This window comes from Gigantopelta aegis, chromosome 6 (genome assembly GCF_016097555.1).
Source record: "Gigantopelta aegis isolate Gae_Host chromosome 6, Gae_host_genome, whole genome shotgun sequence".
Taxonomy (NCBI): Eukaryota; Metazoa; Mollusca; class Gastropoda; order Neomphalida; family Peltospiridae; genus Gigantopelta; species Gigantopelta aegis.
This window is the reverse complement of record NC_054704.1, coordinates 88,161,004-88,168,759: the sequence shown is the minus strand read 5'-3', so window position 1 is coordinate 88,168,759 and position 7,756 is coordinate 88,161,004.

Genomic DNA, 7,756 nt, shown 5'->3' with positions numbered 1-7,756 from the left:
AATAACAACTGTACACTAAATAAACGTATTTCAATTTATTATTTTTATTTTGTGCATATAAACTTGAAATCATGTTCATAAATGCTATTAGTTTCAATTATTTTTAAATGTTTCTACAAGATGTTTTTTAAAAATCTCAATATTTCATGGGAGGTAATTTTGTTGAACGAAAACACTTTTGAAATGGTGTAAGAGTTGTCTTTCTTTACATATGTTTGGCTTCTGCGTCGGCATCTTACTGTATATTACTCAACAAATTAGCTCTTAGGATTTTTTTTATAAAACTGGTCTAAATTGAGAGAGAGAGAGAGAGAGAGAGAGAGAGAGAGAGAGAGAGAGAGAGAGAGAGGGGGGGGGAGGGAGTGTGTGTGTTTGTGTGTGTGTATATGTGTGTGTGTGTGTGTCGGGGGGGGGGGGGGGCTGTGCAAGAGAGAGACAAAGACGGGGACGAGAGAGAGGGACAGATGAAAATAAAGCGAGAAGAGAGGGAGCGATAGGGACAAAGGGAAGTACAGAGAGAGAGAGAGAGAGAGAGAGAGAGAGAGAGAGAGAGAGAGAGAGAGAGAGAGAGAGAGAGAGAGAGAGAGAGAGAGAGAGGAATTAGTTAAACCAAATGTCACATAGGTGACATTTGTTTATCAGCAACAAGGTGTCGTATGCGCACACCCTACAAATATGACCGCATATACAATGACCTTTTGTACATCAGTTCTAAATAAAACTAGTTACAACTACACAAAAGTGTCTCCATACAAAATAAATCTGATATTATTACACTTAAAACTGGAGACGGTTAACAGCAATTTCATAAATCTTGAAATATGATTTTTTTTTTTTTAAACAAACCAAAGCCCTGCTTTATAAATATTAAAACAGATTTGTTTCATCTTCCATTAAGTACATGGTAACCAAATAATGTAACAAACTGTAAATATAAATATTGTTACATCAAAATTTTATAAGAGGTCGTCCATAATAATAATAATAATAATAATAATAATCTTTATTTAAAGAAGGTTACACAAATAGTAGTACACTAATCTCCCTTGTGGCCTTCTGTCTATTAAGTATTAAACATTATTACTCAACATATAATGAAATAAACAATGTAATAACAAAACACAACATAATTATTCTTCATTAAATGCATCGAAACTATAAGGTAAATACCCATGATGCATACATAATTAATACAATTTTGTTTACATATACAAACAAATGTTATCACAACTTGATATAATCATAAACAAATTAATTTAAACGTACAGACTCCTGAGTAAAGATTTTACTGAACATTACCAAGAGCCAGTGTTGTTATGAATTTTTTATATTGTCTTTTAAATGAAATTAAGGATACACTTTTTTTTAATAGAATCTGGGATTGTATTCCATGTTTCAACACCGGAATATCTGAAGGAGTGTTTATACAATTCAGTGTTGGGTCTTGGCAATACAAGATTATTACGTGTTGCTGATCTCAGGTTATATTTATTTGAGCCTGATGATGGTATGAAATAATCACTTATATATGCAGGTGTCAGATTGTTCAACGCCTTATATACTAATGGTTTAATAATCGATATTTTCACGAACGCACGAACCGTTAACTAAGGGATGAGTTAATACTAGCATATGTTTTATAACCGATAACAAAGTGTCGATAAAAGTATCCGGGAACAAAATCTGAACCTTTTATGTACGCGTTTTATGTGGGGTGACTGAAGTGGTGAAGAAGTGAACGTCTTGCAAGCATGTGGAAACTAACTTATATAACATTCAAAAGGCCGTGTATTGTGCTGGGGAGCCAACTGTGCATTTATGAATTATTTTTATATCTTACTGCACGCTGTTTTAAAAAAAAATGCAGCAAGCGTTCGTTACAAGTTGAAAGCACTCATTGTTATACAAATGGTATCTAGTATTTTCCATATATCCTGAACTAGGTTAGTTAAAACAGACAATGTAAAATTCACGTGAACGTTTCATTCTTTGTGTGCTTGTATCCAATTAAGTTTCAAGCACGCTGTCCTGGACAGACACCCCAAATATCCGGACAGAGGGTTAGTGGTTAGTGAGAGAGATGTCGGTGTAGTGGTCTTACACCTACCTGTTGTGTCATTAATCTTGCTCTGTGTGGGAGCCGGTACCGGGCTGCGAACCCAGTACCTACCAGCCTTATGTCCCATGGTTTAACCACGACATCACCGAGGCCGGTCCACGTGTACTTTCGCTCGGTGTCCTTTCAAATCATTTTAGCGCTGGTTATGGACTGGTGTATCATGTATATTTCACACACCTACGAACATTACATTCAATATGTTATTACAGTGATTTAAAAAAAAAACCATTATAATAAAAAATAATAATAATAAAACACGGAAGTTTGCATTCTTACACCCCTCTTTGGATCCGCTTATATTATTTGTTCTATCTTACCTAGATTGAGTGTTCATGGTTATAAATACACCTTCAGTGTTTTGTCCTGAATCTGGTATAGTGCGCATACATGCATTATGTGGATACTTTAGAGTCATACTTGTATGGCCTTTCTTTTGATTATTGGCATTTCGTCAACTCTTCGTGTCGGTGAATGTTTCAATCCTTAATCCGTGAATGAGCAACAAAACCGGGTGACATTTTATATCTCACAAGCTGTTGAACACCAACCTTGGAGGTAGCTTCTCTAAAACCGTTATTATAAAAACATCAAGTCACAGGTAAAACCTGCTTGGTCACATGTCAGTAAAGCTGATATACGTGTTTTGAAATGCAGACTATGACATAATTATTTCGTGTCAACCACATTAGAATAATAAAACAGAAAATAAACACGGGCAATAATGTTTTACTGCACAGATGTATTTCGGTATGACGTGGATTGTGTGGTGTGATATTATACTTGTTGACATTGGTAACCAGGGTGTAAGGAATCAGTAGCTGGTAATCCCATAAAGCGACAATGTGAGTTTCTTTAGTGCTAGTACCAAACCAGATAGAACAGTGGTTATAATATAGTAGGCGTCAGCAGGTGTTTAGTTTTACACTAGACAGGCACCATATGGAAGACTTCTCCTTGTAAATATGGTTATTCACACTTTCAATTTAAAAAAAACATACTGGAAACAAAGCTTTAAAAACATCCAGACTATCTAAATGATGTTCTTGAATAAACCACAGGAGTTGTTTGGTGACGACAAAAGTACAAGTTTTGTAGTACCACCTTTCCATTAACAATTACGACTAAGATGATGATGCATAGTTTTGAAAATATCCAGAGAAACTATGGGATTCTTGGACAAACTATAAGAGTTGTTTGGCGATGATAAACGTTTCACATTAAGGGAGAGTTTAGAGCATTGACGCACAGTTTCATAGAGAAGTTAAATTATGGAGTTCTTAGAGAAATTGCAAGAGTTGTTCGGTGGTGATAAAGATGGAAGTTCTGCATCAAGGAATGAGTTTAACAATGACTTAAGCAGTGACGCATTGAGGTGGATAGAGGATATGAGAAGCACCGAATCCTACCGGATCACACAGGTTGCATTGGCTGTATGTGGAATCCTCGGAAACATTATCTCCATAGTCGGCTGGTCCGCTAACAAAACCTGGTCTGCGGCTGCGCTCTTCTTGGTAAGTCTGGCCGTCTTCGACGTTGTCTTTCTTACGGGAAGTACATTGGAAGTGATACTGAGGATGATAAATATTCAGAAGATGGCCAGTGTGCAAACGTACAAAGGCTTTTACGTCGGCGCTTCGTGTATTAGTGATTTCGGAATTCAGGGTTCCAGTTTGATGACTGTTGCTATAGCAACAGAGCGGCTAGTGGCAGCCATTAAGCCACAGCGAGTGGCCTTCATATGTTATCTCTTAAGGGCAAAGATCGTTGTCATGATGGCCGTAGTTGTCTGTATCCTGCGATTTATCACCCGTCTGTTGTACGAAATACCTGTTGTAATACGACACACTGGCGATAGCGATGCTTCAACTGATGCCGATACTACAGTGTCGTCTGTTGAAACGGAAAGCATCAATGTGACGTCATCCAAGCAGACGACTTTCATTATCAGTAATGAAGAATGGACGTACATTAGACTGGTTCTGGATATTAGTTTAGTCTACACCATACCGTGGCTTCTTCTGTTTGTGTTCAACATTGTCACAGTTGTGGCTCTGAAAAATGGAGAGTGGAAGCAGACGATAAAACTAGTGTTTAAGTTCAAGCCGAAAAAGAATCTCTGTTCAAAGATTAGATTTCAAAAGCGGTTGTTTTACGCAGTGATCGCTTTATCGAGTGTCTCTATTATAACATATCCGGTTGCCGTGGTGGCTCGACTGGTCACTTCTGACGTCAGAAAGGTGTTCAGTCCGCTTGTTAATATTCTAATCCTGGTTAAAATTATTAACAGCGGCATTAACTTTGTTATCTATTATTGTATCAATTCTAAATTCAGAAGAAGAATTTTAAACATCATGTTTTGCATGCGAGACGACTTTAATGACTGGCGACGTAACTGTATATATTATTAAACGTTATGATACTAGTTTCAAGGATATGTACTGTTTTAGCATAACATTTAATTTGAACTACTACTAACATCAGAATGACACATTTGTTACTCCAATGTCCAATCTATGATAATCAACAAAATGTCGAAATGTCGAAATGTTTAAGAAGGTTCAACAGTTTATAGGTACACCAAACGTTATTGACAAACTTTTAACACAATTCTCTCTCTCTCTCTCTCTCTCTCTCTCTCTCTCTCTCTCTCTCTCTCTCTCTCTCTCTCTCTCTCTCTCTCTCTCTCTCTCTCTCTCTATATATATATATATATATATATATATATATATATATCGCAAACATATTCTAATTCTGTCAATCAAAGATAAAAAGGGTCTAACAGCCAAATATTATATCTAATAAACTAGTGTCAACGCCATTGAATAGCTAAGAATTATTTAATGTTTTTTCTCTATAAAAGAGCTTCATACACTTTTCCGCTATCAAATACTGTGTAGCTATTGAAGATAGATTGTCATGTTGGCTTTATAACAGTCTGCTAATACCTGGTTTTGCGACAGTTAATGTAAACAAATCTGAAGGTGGCTCTGTGGCATACGACCTTACAGTCTAGACTAAAGTGACGCAAATAGTTTCTGAAATGGATTAAATACCATTAGCCAGTGAGAGGTGGTGACAATCGGAGCCATATTGTTTAGATTAAAGAAACAAATAGTGAAATCCAGTATATTTGTGTATATATATTTGTTTAATTTAAACTCATATTTATTTTACATGTATTTGTTAATTTGTTTATTTATGTCAACTAACAAAGAAGCAAGTATTAAAATATATCATTTATCTTTCTCTCTTTTCAGATGTCGAATATTTGTTAATAAAATGTCTTACACACTCGTTGATGATAACATCATTGATTATTTATGATAACACACACAAATATTCCACATATATGTGTTATCGATTTAAAAACATAAGGCTGGCTGCTTCTAAGTAATGAACCGGTCACCACATCCAATCAAACAGGCACGATAAAAATTGATAGCTTTATGAAGTATAAGTTAACCTGGAAGTAGTTGCTCAGTGGTGCATATAAGTGCAAGCGTTGTAATTAAATTTTAGTTGGAATGGACGTTTGAATTTGTTTTAAACCATGTTTTTGAGGATATGTTTTGTAATACCTAACTGTAAGATAAATATTATATAACGAACACAGGTGAATACGACGTGTGGGAGACCGTATAACTCAGCTGTGTTTAATACGAATGCTAAATGTGTGACACATAATGATACAAGTGTTTGTTTGTTTGTTGTTATTGTTGGGGGTGGGGGGAGTTGGGAGGTGTTGTTTTGTTGTTGTTTTATTTAGGGGTTTTTTTGTTGTTGAGACACTAAGTTTGGTTAATCTGCAAACCTGTAGCACGTCTAGTTAAAGTTGTAATAGAGTGAAACAAGAGTCTGTAAAAATAGACACTAAGTTTGGTTAATCTGCAAACCTGTAACACGTCTGATTAAAGTTGTAATAGAGTGAAACAAGAGTCTGTAAAAATAGACACTAAGTTCGGTTAATCTGCAAACCTGTAACACGTCTGATTAAAGTTGTAATAGAGTGAAACAAGAGTCTGTAAAAATAGACACTAAGTTCGGTTAATCTGCAAACCTGTAACACGTCTGATTAAAGTTGTAATAGAGTGAAACAAGAGTGTGTAAAAATAGACACTAAGTTCGGTTAATCTGCAAACCTGTAACACGTCTGGTTAAAGTTGTAATAGAGTGAAACAAGAGTGTGTAAAAATAGACACTAAGTTCGGTTAATCTGCAAACCTGTAACACGTCTGGTTAAAGTTGTAATAGAGTGAAACAAGAGTGTGTAAAAATAGACACTAAGTTCGGTTAATCTGCAAACCTGTAACACGTCTAGTTAAAGTTGTAATAGAGTGAAACAAGAGTGTGTAAAAATAGACACTAAGTTTGGTTAATCTGCAAACCTGTAACACGTCTGTAAAAAATAGACACTAAGTTTAGTTAAACGTCTAGTTAAAGTGAAACAAGAGTGTAATAGAGTGAAACAAGAGTGTAATAGAGTGAAACAAGAGTGTAAAAACAAGAGTCTGTAAAAATAGACACTAGGTTAATCTGTAGTTTGGTTAATCTGCAAACCTGTAACACGTCTAGTTAAAGTTGTAATAGAGTGAAACAAGAGTCTGTAAAAATAGACACTAAGTTTGGTTAATCTGCAAACCTGTAACACGTCTAGTTAAAGTTGTAATAGAGTGAAACAAGAGTCTGTAAAAATAGACACTAAGTTTGGTTAATCTGCAAACCTGTAACACGTCTGGTTAAAGTTATAATAGAGTGAAACAAGAGTGTGTAAAAATAGACACTAAGTTTGGTTAATCTGCAAACCTGTAGCACGTCTGGTTAAAGTTGTAATAGAGTGAAACAAGAGTGTGTAAAAATAGACACTAAGTTTGGTTAATCTGCAAACCTGTAACACGTCTAGTTAAAGTTGTAATAGAGTGAAACAAGAGTGTGTAAAAATAGACACTAAGTTTGGTTAATCTGCAAACCTGTAACACGTCTGGTTAAAGTTGTAATAGAGTGAAACAAGAGTGTGTAAAAATAGACACTAAGTTTGGTTAATCTGCAAACCTGTAGCACGTCTAGTTAAAGTTGTAATAGAGTGAAACAAGAGTCTGTAAAAATAGACACTAAGTTCGGTTAATCTGCAAACCTGTAACACGTCTGATTAAAGTTGTAATAGAGTGAAACAAGAGTCACTAAGTTCGGTTAAAAACCTAGACAAGAGTCTAAGTTTGGTTAATCTGCAAACCTGTAACACGTCTGGTTAAAGTTGTAATAGAGTGAAACAAGAGTCTGTAAAAATAGACACTAAGTTCGGTTAATCTGCAAACCTGTAACACGTCTGGTTAAAGTTGTAATAGAGTGAAACAAGAGTGTGTAAAAATAGACACTAAGTTCGGTTAATCTGCAAACCTGTAACACGTCTGGTTAAAGTTGTAATAGAGTGAAACAAGAGTGTGTAAAAATAGACACTAAGTTCGGTTAATCTGCAAACCTGTAACACGTCTGGTTAAAGTTGTAATAGAGTGAAACAAGAGTGTGTAAAAATAGACACTAAGTTCGGTTAATCTGCAAACCTGTAACACGTCTGGTTAAAGTTGTAATAGAGTGAAACAAGAGTGTGTAAAAATAGACACTAAGTTTGGTTTGGTTAAT